This window comes from Mesoplodon bidens, assembly GCF_964165515.1.
Source record: "Mesoplodon bidens genome assembly, chromosome: 17".
Taxonomy (NCBI): domain Eukaryota; kingdom Metazoa; phylum Chordata; class Mammalia; order Artiodactyla; family Ziphiidae; genus Mesoplodon; species Mesoplodon bidens.
Genome location: NC_138174.1, coordinates 13,063,573 through 13,084,484, shown reverse-complemented (window position 1 = coordinate 13,084,484; position 20,912 = coordinate 13,063,573). Strand labels below are relative to the sequence as shown.

Here is a 20,912-nt window from a genome sequence, read left to right as displayed (position 1 = left end):
CTCAGAGTCATATAGTGTCAACGTAGAGAATAGACTGTATTCCCCCCGATTTCTAATGTAGCATTACTTTCCTGAATAAAGGATTGTATAGAACATACATCAATTCTGTACGTTAACTACTAACCAGTGCCACAGATCATACAGACTGTGACACATCATTTTGAATACATCTGAATTCTACTTCTCACTGTCTTCATCACTGTAGACATAAGTGTTTAGCCATTATGCTGGTCTGGGACCTTGCTCACTGGAACTACTTTCCCCACTTCCTCCTGCCCATTAATATGTGCCTTTCACTAAGCCAGAAAGCTCAAAAAGTATTAGTTAGTAAGTCTGACTTTGCTGAGTCAAGAAGGTTAAGAATTGGTCTTGCAATGCAGGGGACGCCAGTTTGATCCCTGGCCGGGGAACTAACATCCCACATTCCGCCAGGCAACTAAGCCCGTGCATGGCAACTAGAGAGCCCACATGCCACAATTACAGAGCCCACGCGCTCTGGAGCCCTAGTGCCACAACTACAGAGCCCTTTTGCCCTGGAGCCCACTTGCCACAACTAATGAGCCCATGCACCACAACTAGAGAGAAGCCCGTGCACCACAACAAACAGCCTGAGTGCCGCAACGAAAGATCCCATATGCCGCAACTAAGACCCAATGCAGCCTAAAGATAAATAAATAAATAAATAAATAAATGTTTAAAAAATTAAAATAAAGGGTGGAGCTTCCCTGGTGGTGCAGTGGTTGAGAGTCTGCCTGCCAATGCAGGGGACAACGGTTCGTGCCCCGGTCTGGGAGGATCCCACACGCCACGGAGCGGCTGGACCTGTGAGCCATGGCCGCTGAGCCTGCGCGTCCGGGCCCTGTGCTCCGCAACGGGAGAGGCCACAACAGTGAGAGGCCTGCGTACCGCAAAAAAAATAAATAAATAAAAAATAAAGGGGGAAGAGTAAAAAGATCTATTATGAGCTAGGAGGAAAAGCAGTGGGTCAGAGTGTAATAACCACACTTTCTAGTTTCTGTATTTGATGCTTTGACATCTTGGGGTTTTGCAGACCTTGTAGGAACTGTCCCTCCCTTTAGCCAACTCTTAAAATAGTAAAGGAATGGCCTGAAAGTCCACCTTTCCTGTGCAAACCAATGTATCCAGAACTCACACCCCAACCACCTCCTTTATAGGGCTCTCACACCCTGGGCCATTATTCCTCTGTGCTACTTACCCTAGGGCCAGGTACCAGACAACTAGAGATAGCCCCGACACCCCAGAGCCCACTGAAATTATTCAAACTAGCCAAACCTAAATCTGCTTGTCCTGTCTTGCCTGTGGAAACCACAGTAAAGGCTCTTTTTTTGGGGCTACACCATGCAGCATGTGGGATCATAGTTCCCCGACCAGGGATGGAACCCATGCCCCCTTGCATTAGGCGCATGGAGTCTTAACCACTGAACTGCCAGGGAAGTCCCTCACAGTAAAGGCTCTTGCTCACATTTTCCCCTCACTCTCTCTGCCTCCTAACTCTGGTGCTTCCTGCATGGCGTGATGTGCTCCCTTCACTTGGATACCATGAGTAACAAAATCTTTTCAATGGCAATCCTTTCCTTATCTGTTGACCTCACCATATCTGAATAATAGTAATACCTACACTTTACAACACACAGGTCAAAGGCCAGGAAAACGAAAGGTGCCAAAGTCAGAGACAGATTTGAAGCAAACCAGAGAAAACAAGAGGTAAGTCACAAGCAGGGAAAATATGGCAAAGGTATGGCTCAGGTAGAGCTCTTGCAAACCCAGAATTCTGATTGTGGTATAACTTTGGTGCCCTCCTGCGAATATGGGAAGGTTGCCTTAAAATGGCACAATAACGACTTCCTATTGAACACATTGCTTAATAAATGATACGTGAGGACTTCAACATTCCTAGACACAGACTCACTATGTATTCCCACGACCAGTGACCTAGATCTTGTCCACAGCGGAATATTAAAATAGCCTCTTAGTCATATCCCTGCTTTTTTTTCATCTTTCTTCCTTCTTTAATTCATCTATTCCACTCTTTCTAAGCCACAGCTTGTATATTCATAAAAATACTCCATAGTCCCTCATTTATTTCTCAATTAAGTATTGAATCATCACTGTTACAGTGAGAGCTCTCCAAATAGTGTCTCCAGCCTACCCTCCAGTCTTGATTTTCACGAGTCCCCTATATTCACTATGATCTGGTTAAATTAAACCATCCACTGTTCGCAGCACATTTTCCCGTGTACTGAACCACTCCATTGTTAGGAGCACCGTAGAATGTATTTTACAATATTGGCTTTAGAGATAAGCATACCTGGGTTTGAATTCTTAGGTCCTCCAACAAATTGTTGTGTGATCTTGGAAGTTTAAGGCTCCTTTTTCTCATTCTAAAATGGAATTAATAATGCCATGTTACAGGATTCTTATACACGTTAAGTGAGATAATATGTGTATAAATCTCAGCACAAATTTGGCGTGAATTAATACTAGTTAATACCAGCTATTATATTACTATTAAGCTTAAAACAGATTTTTCAAAGTATATCATGTACTTTGTCATGCTCAAGAAACTGACACGTTATAAATGTTGCCATTTTTTCAAATGAATAAATTCAGACTTAAGAGAAGTAACTTGCTCAAGCTCATACAATCAGATAAGAATTACAAAAGTTTCTTGCCTCTTACTTTCACTCTTTTCTCCTCCATAGTACATCTGACCTGCCATATAAGTCATTTAGTGGAGAGAATGTGACTCATGTAACTTTTATTGTCACAGTACTTAAGAATTTTTTTAAAAAAAATTAAACTAATGTTACTGAGTACTTGCTATGTATCCAACACTATTTTAAGAGATTTATATAAATTATATCATTTAAATGTGACAGTACTGTGAGTTATATATATTATACCCATTTTCAGGTGAGGAAATGGAGAATTCCAGAGATTAACTTGCTCATATCACACAGGGGTAACTGACAACACTATAGCCATCTAAGGCATAAGCTAATGCGCTTACACACTAGGTTAACTTGGGATTCAAAAGAGGTATGCAATTGTTATTGAATCAAATTTTAATTGGCTTCTGGAAAATACATCTTCTTCCGTATGCTGAAGAGTTCAAAATAATGAGATTTTATGAAAACTCGTGTGTGTGTGTGTGTGTGTGTGTGTGTGTGTGTGTGTAGTGCCTGACTGTGCTATGTATATTTTAATAAGCTTTCTAACTTACTGCCAACAATAATAGAAATCCTCAGTTAAAGCTGAGCACATGGCTACTTGGGGAGCAGAAGGGCAGGGAGAGGGGTGGGAAGTTGATAACATTTCCAGGATCTTCAGGCTTGACTCCTGGATTAGCCCAGCTCCCAGAGTACCAAGACTTGCACCAGCCCCACCGCACCAAAGCAAGGCTTCCCCTCCATCTTCCTGAAAAATATTCTCAAAAACTGATTGTAAAAGGCCAACTTAAAAGATGCTCTAAAATCTGCAGAGGATTCAATTCTCTCCACCTAACACAATTGCCTTTCCAAGCATTTGACTTTTTTTTTTCTCTTTCTTTTAAGACGTGATTTGGATGTTCCATTGAAGTGGAAATAAACTGTTACAAATGTATTTTTGGAAAAAGCAGAACTACTTGGAAGGTCTTGTTTGATTTTCACTCTCCACTGTTCACGTGCCCAGAGCAATGCTGTTATGACCGATCAAATGTATTTTACTCCTTCAGAAGGGCCAAACTTAACTTACAGTGGATATGTCACAACTTACCAAAAACACAGGGATTAAACCGCACAGCTCCACATCAACTGTATTTGCCACTTGCCATTATTTTTGTGTTGTAAGGAAAGTAATATTGGCCTTTTAGCAAAATAAAATTTACTCACTTAATAAACACTCTAAATCTAATTATTTTGTTGGAGTTAAAGGCCAGGTTTTTTATGATTTTCTTCCTGATAATAATATTTGCTTATTGTAAAAAATGTATAAAGAAAAAATTTTGTAACTATGCATGATGATGATTATTAATTAGTCTTATCATGGTGATAATTTCTCAATATATGTCAATTATATCTCAGTTTTTTTAAAGTTTAAAAAATGCATAACATACAAGTAAGTGTAAAGAAGAAATAAAACTCGCTGTAATGCCATCATAGAAATGTATAGAAATATTCTGGTAATTTTATATTTTCATATAGCCCATATTTATATTTAAAATTATATCACAGCAGTTATCCATGTTTTAGGACCTCATCTGTTTTCCTTGATATTTTCTTTGCAGTCTCTTTTGCTACATGGACTATATTTTATTGAGTTTTAACTCTTTACATTTTTTGGAAAAAATCTTCTAGCAGTAATGGTTAACGTTTCTTCTACAATTATTTCATTATAGTGCTGCTCTAACTGTCAAAATAAAGAATAAATGATATCATTGAAGTCACCCTCTTTTATCAAACACACACACAAAAGAAACTTTAGGCTTCCTCTGTCCCTTCTTATCATGGTAGCTCCATAAAGTGCTATTGAGCATTATCTGTGAGTATTAGAGAAACAGCGGTTAAAACACCGGGCACACGGGGAGCGGCTGGGCCCGTGAGCCATGGCCGCTAAGCCTGCGCGTCCGGAGCCTGTGCTCCGCAACGGGAGAGGCTACAACAGTGAGAGGCCCGCGTACTGCAAAAAAAAAAAAAAAAAAAAAACACCTGGCACAAATCGTTGGAAACAGTTCATGAGTTGATCTCTGTATAATTTGTAAGCTGAGTATAATCTGTCTGAATCTTTGTGTGTTATTTGTAAACAAATTATGTGAAATAATTCCAAAGAACAAGATGTATTTTGTCCACTACTAGAAGTATTTTTATCCAAATTCCTGCTCTAGTTTAAAAACATAATTACTATTGACAGTTTACTAAATGAATTTGCCTGCTTGTCATCTCATATTTCTTTTCTTACTAGTCCCCTCCAATTCATTCTATATAGATAAAGCTAATTCTCTTATCTCTTTACTATTTTAAGGTTAACTGAGTTTTTTTCTTGTTTTCTTCCATTTTTTCCTTCTAGCAGATTTACAATTTGTTCTTTTTCTTCTTTCTTTTTTTTAAAAGTGGTAACGCTTGACTTTTACCATGCATTTTTATTACTTAATGATTTCTGAAGTTAAAATTTTAATCTCAGAATCCACTTTAGCTAATTTGAGGGAAATTATTAGATAGTTCCCTTTATCTTTGGTACGACTAAAGAAAAGTATAGAGAATCACTTTTCAGTAAGTCCCAGAATCACATGGTAACACTTTCTAGGTAAAGAAGCAGCCACTGCCATTACCCTGACCTATGATCAGAAAGCAAACAAATAAGGAAACTGTTGCCACTATTTGAACCCAAGAAGAATCAAATTCTGTTGTCACCATTCTTGCCAGAATATCCCATCTCTTCACTCATGACTGCCACCATGGAAATGCCCACCTGGCTAAAACCTAGGTCACAGGTACAACCATAGCTGAAGGGCAATCTGATAAATATAGCTTTTCTCTTTCCAGTCTTTTGCCTTTGATTTCTCCAGGAAGACATGCTGCAAGGGAGTGTGAGTGGGTGTGTAGTAAGCCAATTGCATTATGTATCACAACCCACCCTTGCGGTTACTCTACATCATAGAGGCACTAATCTGACACTTAAACTTCCAAATAACAATAGCAATATTTTTGCTAACCATAATGCAACTTCCCTCACATAAATGAAAAGGTACAGACCTTCTCCTCAAAAGAGGAGATTCAAAATGCCATCAAACATTACAACCATTTCTGGATGATCAGCTCTCCTCAAAGGTCCCTAAAGGATACATATACATATATATTATAAAATTTTAAATGTTTACATATAATAGTCAACTCTATTATCAGACTGGTTGTAAATATGTTTTCAGTTTTTTCTTTTCCCTCTTTTGACTTCTTACTTCTAAGATTTAAATTATTTATGTAATCATATGTGACAGTTCCCCTTTGGTTCCTTTTATACATCTTTTATACAACATTTTTATATTCAGCATCTTTATATTTACTTTATATTTATATCCAGCATATATACATATATATCTTCACATTGATCTATACATGTGTGTGTGTTTGCGTGTGTGCGGGCACATGCATATCTTTAGTCCCATGAGTGAAATAGACAGGTCTGTTATGTAGTTGAAAAAGAATATTATTCTGAATGGGGAGCCAGCCTAACTCAATTGACAATTGCAAACAAATGAAAATAAATAAGTTTTTAAACTTCTAATTCCAGGAAAAGAAATGATCAAAATTGTCTTAATGAATGATTATAAATTTCACTTTTAAAAGCATTCTAGTTAATCCTAAAAAATACTTTTGAATAAATTATTTTTCTATATAACTATTTGTCAGATCTAACAGTAGATTTTATTGCACTTTTATTTTCAACACTTCTTTTAAATTTCCAAAATAGGAATTCAAATGGTAACCATATTTTCTGAATTAGATTCAGTAGTTTATTTTCATAAATAGGTGGTAGGAAAATAGAGGAATTGAACTTGGCCTTGTTCTAATATTCATTTTAATATGGAAAATCTCAGGAATGTATACTAAAGAAACTATGGAGATTTCACATATGAAAATAAATTGCTTTTACTGTACTAAACCTCTAGAATTTATGGTATATTAACAGAATATATGGCATTTATATCATTAGAACTTTTCTGTTTTGGTAGTGATGTTAAATTTTATGATGTTCATTTGCCCAATTTGCTAATTCTAGGAATGTATGCACTTTAAACACTTAAGATAGGGATGCCATCTCCAATTCTGATTACAAAGTCAACCTCCGTAAGAGAATTAGGCTCAGGAATCAATAACCTGAAAAACCTGAGTACCAAAAACAAGCATGTGAGAAAATGTACATAGAAAATTAAAGACCACTCATAGAATTCTCAAGGAAACATAGAGCCCTTACTTAAGTGCTCAGATGGATGCTTGGAAGGATTAGTTTTCCCTGCCCCTAATTTTGCCCTTTGATTCCCTGGCATGGAATTCAAAAACACAGACCTTAAGTCCTGGGTCTATTCCTAGCTCTTCTGCTGACTTGCTTTTGCACTTGTTTTATGCTTTTTTTTTTTTTTTTTAGGTGAAAGAATATTTATTATATATTAATACAAAGTGGCGATAAAATAGCTTACATTACTCTTTTCTGCTATAGAAATAGAGAGGCAAATTTTATAACTTCCAAAGGTGAATCTCTTTTTATAGCTCTTTGTAATAAGGTAGTCTTTTGTTTGATGTTTCAAAAGTAAGTTATCTGTTTTAAGTAGCAGTAAGTCATTACCACCATCTACATATAAAGCTCTATATTAGAATAACTTCTTTAGTAAGAAAAATAGCACTGTGGACATTAGGCTAAGCACCCAACTGCTAAATAAAAGATTGATTTAATATTGCAAAGGTTTGAATCTGTAAAGCAGGTGATCTTCAGTAAACCTCAATGGCAATTGAACCATTAGGCAACTAATGCGAGATGTAAACTAATAACAAAGACAAGTTAGAAGCAGCTATGAGGAGCACTTGTATAGCCACTAGGTGCCAGTGTTTTGTGGAAAACTCATTAAATGATATAACTGATTTCTAATTTATTCCTTTCTTTTTTTTAAGTCACATATTGAATTGGGCTATTGGCATATCATATTTCTAAAATGAGTATATTTCTTTGTCTTGGATTAGTCAAACTCACACCAAAATAAAATAATGCAATATTTGAAAGAAGTGATAAAGCAAAAAAAATTACCATTATCAATATAAATCTTTGGCTGTTAGAACTGAATCATCATTGATCAATAATCAAAGGTTTTATGAACTGAAAACTTAAGTAATTTGAATATATGTGATAAGATAGCTGCATAAGCATTTTTAAACTGAGACATATTGCTTGGTTCCAAAATACTTTCTTTTCCTACATGATAGCTTACAGAAAATTAGAAATGGGATCACATATAAGTTAATGTAGGAAAATTATTTTTAAGGAAACTCTCCTTAATCTATCAATTGGCCTTGACCCAAAGTTGGATATAAATAGGCCCACATCAAAACTAAAAAAGGTAGAGATTATCTTCAGAAGTAACCAACTCATTGATAGCCAAATACAGAAGACCTTTTTCTTATAAATATGCTAAGTTATAAGGGCTGATTCTATTTGTTCCTCAAAATAAACCTAAATAAAATCACTACTGTAATCCCTTAGTGTCAGGTAGAGTTGGTGCCCCTTTGCTTTGGCATAGAACATGGTATTTGAATATATATGGAAGTTTGGTGGAAAGTTGTAAATAGATGAGTTTTTTATACTTTCCGAATAACTCTAAAGTCCAGTCTAAGATATAGATCAAGTGTGTCTTAAAGTTACTAAAAGGTTTTCCAAAACTGATGTTGACTATTAAGCTATCATCTGATTATTAGACAACTAATTTAATTTTTGAATATTCAAGGTAATATTGTCCTAGGGCAAGGATAATGATTTCATGGAGTCTATAAAGAGAAACAGTGAGTTGATTCTGTCATTGTATGTTCATACTATCCAGGCAGTTTCCTTTACTAACAGAAGTAAATAGGTGACTTAGGATATAATAGCTTAATGACATTGTTTCTGAAATTACTCAACTCTCTCTACCATGACTCTATATTACATACAAATAATAATCTTGGCAAAGTGATGGTCTATTTCAAGCCTATCTAAATATATGCCTTTTATCTGAATAATACTAAAATTCCTACTGAAAGCTCTTAAAATGAGTGTTTATCAGCTTTATTTCTTAGTAAACTAGAATGTGAGGGAGATCTGGCTGTGTTATCCTTTGTTTTGTGATTAATTCCATTGATTGGAATGTGTTTCACCCTTTGGGGGGTGCCTTCCCAAGCTGTAACCTGGATGAAAGCAGGTAATATTTCCAGAATGTGCCAATTAAAACTTCTATTTTATTCCTCTCTGGTTATTCATATGAAATAGTCTCCCCAAATCCTAATAATCTCTGAGTAACCTGATAAAATTGTGACTTTGGCATATAATAGATACACAATAGCTCTGTGGAATGACTGACTAAACATGCAAACCTGAGGACCAATTTAACCTTACATACCCAGCTTCCATATCTTTTTTTTTTTTTGCTTTATAATAAATTTAATCAGTTATACATATACATATGTTCCCATATCCCCTCCCTTTTGCGTCTCCCTCCCACCCTCCCTATCCCACCCCTCCAGGTGGTCACAAAGCACCGAGCTGATCTCCCTGTGCTATGCCTATGCTTTTTGTTTTTCAGTTATTTTTTATTGGAGTATAGTTTCTTTACAGTGTTGTCTTAGCTCCTTCTGTACAGCAGAATGCATCAGCCTTACATATACAGAAATCCCCTCCCTTTTGGGCTTCCTTCCCATTCAGGTCACCACAGTGCATTAAATAGAGTTATCTGTGCTATACAGTGTGATCTCATTAGTTATCTATTTTATACATAGTAAGTAAATATATACAATGGAATATTACTCAGCCATAAAAAGAAAGAAAATTGGGTCATTTGTAGAGACGTGGATGGACCTAGAGACTGTCATACTGAGTGAAGTAAGTCAGAAAGAGAAAAACAAATATCATATATTAATGCATATATGTGGAATCTAGAAAAAATGGTACAGATGAACCTATTTGCAAAGCAGATATAGAGACACAGATGTAGAGAACAAATGTACGGATACCAAGCCGGTGAGGGGGAACTGGGAGATTAGGATTGACACATATACACTATTGATAACTTGCTTTTGTACCTTCTAAGTCCTTGACCTGTCCATGCTTTAGATTTCCCCCATATATTAGTCAGGAGATGGCTGAATGCAAATAACTTAAATACACCTAAAGGAAACATTTATTGGAAGACTAAATAGGTACCTCATAGAACCCCAAGGAGTGAAATGCAACAAAAACTGAGGAACTAGAACCAGGAAATAAAACTGTTGGGAATCAAGGCATTTACTTTCCACTTTTCTCTCTCTGTAGCCAAATGACTCATTTGGACTTCTTTTCTGTCTGCTTTTTCTTCTTTTTCCCTCCATCTTGGCTCCACAGGTTTATTTACCAGCACATGGCCCAAATATGACCATCCTCACTCATACATCTTTACAAATCGCGTACCCACAACTAAATGAGCAAGTCTTTCCAAACTGCAATTCAAGTTCCTGGAGGAAAAAATATAATTGCCTAACTTACGTCATGTTTCTCCTTTGGTCCCGCCAGTTGTAAGCAAAGAACGGGAAGAGATGGAGTCATGAGGAATAGAGTATATTCAGCCAGCACTGGGAAGAAGGGTCTCTGAGATAGTTTCTGCTAAGAAAGTAATATGGGCTGGAAAGGAATTGATTTGTGGGAGAAAAGGTTTGCACCTCTAAAACTCTTCTCTGAAACTCTTAAAGATGATGTAGGTGTAAATGGAGATCACAGATGCAACAGTGATTTGAAAATATATTTAAGTACTTTAAAATGCTGAATGTCAGTATCAATATGATTTCTTCTGTGGCTGTTTGGATTGCTCTTGTACTAAATTTAACATTTTGGGTTAGTTAACATAAACTTCCTAATATAGAGAGACTACACTTTAACAACTGCTTAATTTACATTTTTTTGCCAAAACAGTACTGGTAATGATAGACTACTTTTTGGTCAGTGACTTCTTGTTTTTCAGTACCACGACTTTACCCCAAAGTACATTAAATAAATAGACATAAGAAGTGATATTTCAACACTGGGTAAAGATTAACCAGTCTGCTCAACAAAAGTACCAAGTTAGTAAAGATCTTATGGGGGAAAAAAAAAACTGACTCACATATCATGTTTGGATAAGCCCTAAGTATTTGCCTTGCATACATCCACCAAGTGAGAGGGGACACAAAGTTGTATGTTTGACTCTTCAGTCTGTTGTGGCATTACATACATTTCAGAGAATGTTCATGTTAGTCTTTATTATTATCCTAAATGTGTTTTTCTATCCAAGAATTTTATTTTTAAGAGAGATTTGAGTGCAAGATAACCAAGAGTGTAGTAAACTGAATAACGGCTCCCCAAAGATGTCCATGTCCTAATCCCTGGAACCTGTGAGTTTATTACCTTACAAGATAACAGAGGTTTTGAAGATACAATTAAGTAAATAGTGTGGATTGGGAAGAAGACACAGTCAGTTCTGATTTGGAGAGTCTCAATTATTTGTCTCTTCTATAAATGAGTGCTATTATTGTCCCAATTTACTAATGACCTCATTCAGGCTCTGAGAAGGTAAGTAATTTATTCAAGTTTATGCACTGATATGAATGAGAATTTTTTTATTTTGCCAGGCTAGGATGTACAAAACAAACAAATTAAAACAAGAAGGAAGAAGAAAGAAAAAAAGAAGAGAAGGAGGAGGAGAAAGAAACTAGACACAAAACATCCCAGCATCCGCTGACTCTCATTTCATAAAAGAAACCATACATTTTACCAACAACTTAAAAGATCATAATCCCAGTATAAATGACGGTTCTTAACATTAATTAATTTCTCCACAGAGGATACTCGTTTTTTCAACTGGGACCTTAAACACTTTGTGAGGAACCTCTTTTGGCACCAAATGGAAGCGGCGCTCTGACTCCCTGACTCCCGTTTACATCCTTCCCCCCAAACAAGGAGTTTGCCTGGAAGCCGGGTCTCCCCACTGCTGGCACCCAAGAAGGAAGCATTTCACCACATCTTACACAGAGGTTCCTCTTCCTTGCTAAGGTAAGAAAGAAACACTTACTACTTTCCCTCACTACTTTTTTAAGTTCAATTCAATCTTTAGTTACATATTCTGTTTCAAGTTGAAATTGTTTTTTTGATCAAAATCAAATACCTTATCCGCTATATTACTGGAATGCACCAGAGGAAAGAATTTGTCTCGCACACTTATGATAAATATAACTTAGGCATTGACTTGAGAAAATTAAAAGATTCACTTTATGACCCGAACCTCATCCATGCTGAACTGGTGAGTGTGTTCCTTGGGCCCTTAAAAACACAATTTGTGGATTTGTTCTTTTTCATGTTTCAGAATTTACATAAACTCCTATATTGTTACATGACAATAGAAAAGTCTTTTGTTACTAATCATAGGGCTTAGAGGAAGAGAAATGTGTGTTACGAATCACCACACATGTTGAGAATAGATTCATAAAGTTTTATTTTGAAGACAGACGGCACTGATTGACTTAACAGAAAGTTATCAACGGCATGCTTTGCTATAAGTACTAGTTTGTAAAACATAAAGCATATTAGCCAAGATTATTACCCTCTCTGAAAACAGATCTTGAGGAACAAACATCTAGCAATAGCTTAAGCTTATTGAATATTGATAGCAGATAATTCCTGCAGAATTCTCTCACTTCTAGAAACTTGAACACATTTACAAACTACTGTTTGTTTATCTTTAACAACAACAATAACAAAATGGTTATAACCACTCTACTGTATCAGTGATACTGGCCCCTAAGGTTCTGAGTGGAAGAATTCTCTGTAGTCAAGTCCTGACACCTATCAGGTAAGAAGTAACACCTGAGGTTATTTCTGGACCAAGTAAACACATTTATGTAAATACAACTATATGTGATATGGAAGACAAACTGTCATAGGTTAAAGAGTATTAGAAGAGTTTTAAATGGGATTCTAATATATTGCCTCATTTAGTTCCAAAAAATACCTATCGACAAGTTTTAAATGGTAATAATGAATTCATTTTTTAATTTCCACATGCCAAGTGGTATACAGAAACTCATTAAAAACTACTTCTAGAAAAAAGTATTACCAAAAACATAATTAAAGGAAATATTAAGTGTTGACTGTTCTTCAGATTTAGAATGAAGGTCATAAATTGCATCTGTTACACTGGAATTTAAGCTTTAGTTTTATTCCTTGCTATTTACAAGTGTCATTGTACAGGGTAACAAAAGCAATTAAGATCGAAAGATTTTCCTTAAAATAACTGTTAGATTTTTCCTTTACTTTTGGCAGATGTTGACAGATATTTCGAAAAGACACTCAAAGTGCTCACAGTTTAGAGAAACAGACAAATATACAAATAGATGTAAACAAAACAATGTGGTGAATGTATTAAAATGCACAAGAAGGGGGCAACCAATACTGCCTAGGTGAGACAGGGCAGATACTACAGAGAAAACAGAATGGTTGCATTGTTTTAAAGAATAAATAGAGACATGTACCAAAATGTTCATTGCAGCTCTATTCACAATAGCCCGGAGCTGGAAACAACCTAAGTGTCCATCATCGGATGAATGGATAAAGAAGATGTGGCACATATATACAATGGAATATTACTCAGCCATAAAAAGAAACGAAACTGAGCTATTTGTAATGAGGTGGATAGACCTAGAGTCTGTCATACAGAGTGAAGTTAGTCAGAAAGAGAAAGACAAATACCGTATGCTAACACATATATACGGAATTAAAAAAAAAATGTCATGAAGAACCTAGGGGCAAAACGGGAATGAAGACGCAGACCTACTTGAGAATGGACTTGAGGATATGGGGAGGGGGAAGGGTGGGCTGTGACAAGGCGAAAGAGAGGCATGGACGTGTATACACTACCAAACGTAAGGTAGATAGATAGTGGGAAGCAGCCGCAGAGCACAGGGAGATCAGCTCGGTGCTTTGTGACCGCCTGGAGGGGTGGGATGGGGAGGGTGGGAGGGAGGGAGATGCATGAGGGAAGGGATGTGGGAACAGATGTATATGTATGACTGATTCACTTTGTTATAAAGCAGAAACTAATTAAAAAAATAAATAAATAAACTTAAAAAAAAAAAAAGAATAAATAAAGATTTGCAAGGTAAAGAATGGGGAATGGGGGTGGGGAGTAGAGAGGAAGAATATTTCAGGCAGACTCTGGAAATATTTATCACAGTAACATTGCATCCCTATTAATCCCCTCTTAGATGGTTTGATTTTTCTAGTTTATATGATTCCACTCTTCTCCCTCAAGAAAAATCAGAACTAAGAAGTGGTTTGTAACTGACATGGCGATACAACCTAGATCACTTTTTCAAGTGCAAGGAAATATTTACTGGAGCCAAAACTCTGGGTTAAGGAAAACAGTTGGAAACATAATGATAAAGTATTATTTTGAAATGGTGTCTCTATATTGCTCTTTGGGAAGAAAAGACAAGCAATAGTATTCATTTGACATAATATGACTATAGGCAAATATTTTAATACAGTAAGAGTATTAAGAAGAAAAACCATTACTGCAATTTTTATTGCTTAAACATAAAGTTTAAAAATCACCTTAGTAAAAAAAATAAAATATCTACAGCAACAATTAAATGTGTACTAATGTAAAACATTATGAACTCTTATGGAAAATTCTTTCTTCTTTCAAACACATTTTATGGCAATAATCATAATTAGGCACATATGTTAATGTGAATGAAAGTAGCACATGTTTTCCATATTGTCTCATATCACTAGGGGGTTTTAAATTTTCTAGGTCAAATGCAAATTTCAGATGAATCAATACATGAGTGCTATTTTCTCAGATGCAGTAAATTATACATTTCTATTAACTTATCACCATGTGATATTTACTTCACATGGTTGATGTAACCATTTCAATTACATAACATATTAACAATTATTCACATCTCTCATCATTATTCATGAATGTTAATCATGTAATGTCTATTTCTTGGTGAAGTAATCAGAGTTACAAATTCTCTCTCTCTCAAACAAGTCCAGACATCCTCAAGGCGGCCAGAATTCCATGGACAATTTCCAGTCTGTCTGTGATCTGAACTCTGTGGCATTTTTGCCTTTAATTGATCATTGCTCCTTTTTGAAATATTCCACTATTGGCTTCTGCAACAGCACTCGATTCTGAGCTTCTCCTTACCTCTCTCATCCTTCCTTCCCAGCCTCATTTGTGGACTCTTAATCTTCTTCTGCATGTGTCTTAAATCCTAGCATTTCTTAAGTGTCTGCCTTCAGTGCCCTTAACATCTCATACTGCCCCCTCTTCTGAGAAGATTCATCCTCTCCATGATTCAACTCCTCTCTTCCTATGAAAACTGCCTGACCCTAAGCTGAACTGATCATCCTTCTCACATCTGCTCTTTCTCTTACTGGCTTTTCCAGGGTTAATGACAGCACCAGTTTTTAGATCCCCGAGCCAGAAATCTTAGAGTCACTTTGATTCTTCATTCTCTTTTACCTACCCACCCCCATACTCTGGTGGGCCACCGAATCTTACATACTGTTTCTTCTTAGTTCTGGTCTTTAACATTGTTTTTCTTGATTATGACATCAGTATCTCTGCCTCTATTCCTGCCCCCTTACACCCATCCTCCTCACTACAGCCAGAGAGAACTTCCTAAAATATAAAAGGGCACGTGTCCTCTCTTGCTTGCAATCTTTATAGAATATACCTCAACATTTCCAGCTAACTTCTGTTTCTTCTCCTACCTTATCTTTAGAGGTAAGGGTGTTAGAAGGATTTGGGAGCTGATCAAGAAAAAAAGATATGACCATGAGAGGCAGTAACCCACAGCAAGCTTTACTGAGCAATGCTTGAACAGGTTTGCATGTGGGGAAAATCCCTCACAGTAAAGTCTGTCCAGAGGCTATGGTGCAGGGGTCCCCTTGCAGAAGGAGAGGAAGACAAAGGAACTCCTGAGGGAGAAAGAGATCAGAGAGGGACCTTAGGTCTAGGTGATACATGCTCACAAGGTGGGAGTCTCTGGATTAGAGAGTTCCAGAGGGCAGCAGCAGCTCTGGTCTTTATGTCCTGGGGCTTATCTACTGCTAGCAACTGTGTGTGGCAAGATTTTGCAGGGTGGGCAAAACAGGCAGACTCTAAATGGCTAAAAATCTGCTTGTAGGGCAACTGTTTAAATAATTGGATGTGGAAAAGTTTGAGTTTGGCACCAGTGGGCTTTTGAGTTAACAGGTCTCAGCCCTCAGGGAAGAAATAAACAACCGAGGGGCCAATACACAGAGGCCACCTTTGCCTCGTTTATGTAACACTTCTCAACACCTTCTAACAGAAAACCTCCTTGATCCTGCCTACTGAAACTTAGCTTTCTCCAAATTAGGAATTCATTTTTATATTTCTGTGCTGGTGCCCAAGATGCTCTTACGGGACCTACCATTTAGCAGGGGGGAAAAGGTTGAATAACAGAGTTGGGGGCCAGTACTGGAAGAAATAAACCCATTTCATGCTTTTACGCCCAAAGAGTATGATGAAAAGCTTCAATAAGCCAGTAACGTTAAATGTATCAATTACAGTATTAATTCACGTTCACATAAACTGTTCTACTTCTTCCTCTGCAAACTGAGACCTCTATTCTTCCAAAATTGTGTCTAATAATTCCAGTCTAACTTTGTTAATTATATTATATATTCCTATTTCTATGTCATCTAAATACTTTATAAGCATGCCTTCATTTAAGTCATTGGTAAAAATACTGAACAGGTTAGGCCCAAATCTGAGTGCCCAGAACACCACTAGAGACCACCCTCTAGGTCAGCAGGAAGACAAATACTTATTAGACATCTTGTACATAAGCACTAAAAGTGATGAGCTCGTGCTACATGTTATCTTATTTCATTCTCATATTAGTCATGGTAGTAGCTAGCTATTATAAACCTCCTTTAGACAGAAGAAGAAATTGGAGTCCAATGTAGCAAAGTAACCTTGCTAAAATTATAAATGGCAGTGTTGAAATCCAAACCCAGATCTGTCCAACAACAAAGTTTTGTTCTTTCTACCAAAACACACTGACCTTCAAAGAGTACTTCTTTCAACCTATTTTATTCCCTTTCATCAATGAGATTTCCCTGCCAAGTTCCTAGAAATTCCAGATATGCTATGCTAATGATAATTTTATAGTGCCATAGCTCAGACACAGGTGTTCTGAAATCTTAGAAGCATGAAGCAGAGAATAAAGGGAGGGAGCAGAGAATAAGCTGTCCAAGAATAGATGTTTGGGACAAGCTGAACTCAGATGTGGTTTGTATATTATTAATATGAATGGGATCTAATCCAGTCGAGGGGGTCCTAGAGGTTCCATATGCAAGTCTCAACACGGGGAACAGGGAGGGCCTTAGTTCCAAGCAGTCAATAAGGTTGTGAAGGACACGAGTCCAATAACAGTGGTAATGGTATAAGGCAAGGCTCATTGGAAAGTTAGGCAGGATATCAATCCCCTGAGGAACCAACGAGGCACCTAGTCATCCACTGGACAAAAACAAAAGGAGGAAAGAGAAAATGCAATGGAACAACAGAGGTGACCAGGCTCATTTCTGGAACTCTGAATGCTGGATCCAGGCTCTACCACATGGATGGACTGACTTGGGGATTCAGCTGAGACTGAGCTTGCAGGTGAAGGGCACTCTGACTCCATGTGGGAGACACTGAAGTGAAGAAAGGCAGGAAATATAAAGCTAAACTTCAGTAACTGGAACCTGGCCTGTTTTTTTTTCTTTCTCCAAATGAGACAAATGAAAATTTATTGTTAGCATGAACATAGGAACAAATAATTCTTAAAGCATTGCAGCATAAAATTTCCCAGTTAAATCTATGCTTATGAGCATTAGGGAGATACATAATTTCCCCAGAATTTAGAGACATGTACTTTGACTTAAAGAATACAACTGATTTTAGAACTTTCAAGGCTTAGGGACAAGACTTACCATCATGTGGTTACAACACAGCAGTCATTCAATGTCAATGTTTGGAAGCGCCAAGGGAAAAATCATATCTTGGGAAATTTGCATACATACAGGTAGAAGGATTAATTCCTTCATTTATCTAGAATGTTAGGATACTGGTTAAGTACTACAGAATATGAAACAATTTGTTCCAGGAAAGTACTTTCCATGTACATTTTCTTGAAAAGAATATCCAAAAACATTAATCTTTTAAGAGAGACCTTTTTTTTAATGTTGGCAATTTGTTAGAAACTAATTAGATTTTTTAAATATTTTTTTTGTCTTAACTCCAACCATGAAGTAAGGATAATGTATTCCCTTATGAGGAGGCTGTTTCTGTCTGGCTCAATTTGTTAGAGAATTATGAGGCCAGCTGCAATCCCCTTGTAGACCAGTTAGCTTTGTTCATGTTATCCTGAGACAATCTACTACAGCCTTAACCAGAGCCAAACATCATGAAAATGAACATGTGAACAGGTGAGACGGAAAAAATTCTAACAAGAGCACTAGTTGCTATTGTGCTTTTGCCCACCTATGAGTTTTATTGCATTGTACTCTAATACCATCATCCCACAGAGATTTAAAAGAAAGAAAGATCACTATGGAGAATAGTATGGAGGTTCCTTAAGAAACTAAAAATAGAGCTACCATATGACTCTGTAATCTCACTCATGGACGTATATCTGGAAGAAACTATAATGCAAAAAGATACATGCACCCCGATATTCATTGCAGCACAATTTACAATAGCCAAGACATGGAAGCAACCTAAATGTCCACTGACAGATGAATGGATAAAGAAGATGTGGTATATATATATATATACAATGGACTACTATTCAGCCATAAAAAAGAATGAAATAATTTGCTGCCATTTGCTGCAACATAGATGGACCTAGAGATTATCATACTAAGTACGACAGAGAAAGACAAATATATGATATTGTTTATATGTGGTATCTAAAGAAAAAAAGACAGAAATGAACTATCTTTCAAAAGATAGAGACAAAACAGAAAGACTTGCAGACATAGAAAACAAATTTATGGTTACCAAAGGGAAAAGGGCAGGGTTAAGGATAAATTAGGTGGTTGGGATTAACATATACACACTACTATATATAAAATAGATAAACAACAAGGACCTACTGTATAGCACAGGGAACTACACTCAATATTTTCTAATAACCTATAAGGGAAAAGAATCTGAAAAAGAATATATAAATCACTGTGCTGTACCTGAAACTAACACAGTATTGTAAATCAACTATACTTCAATTAAAAAAAAATGTTTTTTTAAAAAAAGAAAGAAAGGCACTGGAGTCTCCCAGAACAGAAGGCATTTCTCATGTGATTCAATGAAGAAGAAGCAGATCCATAGATAAACCATCAGAACTTCAGAAGCAGACTTTAAATAAGTGGGAGAGGGGCATCCCATCTCTTCGAGGGCCTCCCCAAACTTGACTTCGGACTTTATGAAATCTAGACTCATGTTGAAATACCCCTGGACAATGGATGTTAAATGTAACATTTTATGTTTTCTCAGAGTTTCAGATGAGGGCTCAATAAGAAAGAAATTTAAAAAAAACAAAAAAACAAACAAAAAAAACAACAACCTTTATATCATAAAGCAAAGGATTGGGTCACCTATGCAGGGAGATCTATGAACTTTTAAAGCAGATTCCTCTAGCCTCAGCCATCACCCACCTCCAGGCTAAATGAATAAAGAAGATGAATTTATTTGAGAAGTTTTAAGGAGTTTGAGTATGGTGGTAGTGAGGATTCCTTTGCAGAGATTGTCAGGGTGTAGTGCTTTTTTTTTTCATCTTCCAGGGGAGAGGAAATGGAATGCCTCAGTCTCCTCTCAAGCCATGGAACAGAACAACTTTGGATAACTTGTGTTTTGTTCCCTGAAGTTTGACAGATGAGGGCGCTAAAATTAGTCTCATTCCTGAAAAGAAAGGCATTAGGTTAACCAATTGTCCTGGGATATTAGAGCAAGGAAAGATGGCAGAGATGGGAATGGCCTGTATGTTCAAGGCTGTGTGAGCTATCCTAGGGCCAGATGTGGACTCCACAGAAAGAAGCTGGGCTGAGTTTTCCTGAGTGGGACTGCTGAAGAGGAAGGCCCAGATGCATGGGAGGAACCAGCAGAATCCAGAGGTCTTGGAGGAAGATGGCAAGCAATTAACAACAGGAAGTATCTACTATGTCAAAGGAGCTGAGAGGGGGACCTTCAAAGAATCAGAAAAGACTCCATAATGACAGCAACATCAGCGACAACAAAAATCATCATTTTGAATTAGCAACATCCAGAGGGCATCAACACCAGATTCATTTCAGGTAAGACTTTCCACTTTTACTTCTCTTCCCTCTCCTGCTCTGAACCCAGAAGAGCCCCGTGCTCATCATACAGACTGATGGTGAATGAGTAGACAAGAGGAAAAAACAGAGAAGACACTGACCTTAGTAACTCCCTTCAACTGCAGTCTCCTAAGCCTGAAACGTGCCTGAGCTGGGGCAGTATTAAAACTTGAACCCAAATTAGAGAGTGGGATAAAATGATTACACTGAAATGGGCCTTTTATTGTTTAACAATAACCAGAAACATCACGGCACTTGGCCAAGTCCCAGGCACAGTGAAAGAGCTATTTGACAAAGCAGGTTGAGTAGAGAGTGGTGAAAACAAACAATGTTGTTGTCTTTTTGCACCTAGAATTCAATTTGTTCAATAAACTGGTGGCATTAAGGCACCCTCTGCCCTACAGGGTCAGGCGACTGACTGAGAGAGGGTCATCACTGTAGGAATTACAAGTGAGGATGAACAGAATCTGTCTGGTAAAACATATTCTCTAGGTGTATGCTGCTCTCTTGTTATTTCCCTTTTGTTTGCACTAAGCAGTTAATAATGTCTTATTTTAATGTTCCAGCCTGCTCTCACCTGCTAGTATCTAGTTAGTCCAGAGCTTTACAACTCATGTCCCTTACAGTCATAATGGCATTAATTAGGATGAAATCCCCAAAGAAGGTCCCTCACATCAGAGTAAGAATAGGAACTATAAGGTCCTACTGTCCAACCATAGATAGATAGATTCTCCACTGCCAAACTAGGAAGATGATATTGATGATTGTCTTAAGGAGAG

At 37.0% G+C, this 20,912-nt stretch overlaps 1 long non-coding RNA gene across 1 annotated transcript in view; it reads right to left on the bottom strand.

The window, feature by feature from the left end:
- Positions 1-2,335: 2,335 nt before the first annotated feature.
- LOC308605276 overlaps positions 2,336-20,912 on the bottom strand; it is a 265,069-nt gene continuing 246,492 nt past the window's right edge. Inside the window, exon 4 of the long non-coding RNA XR_014013670.1 lies at positions 2,336-2,402. This is a non-coding gene — a long non-coding RNA (uncharacterized lncRNA). The remainder of the gene's footprint in view (positions 2,403-20,912) is intronic.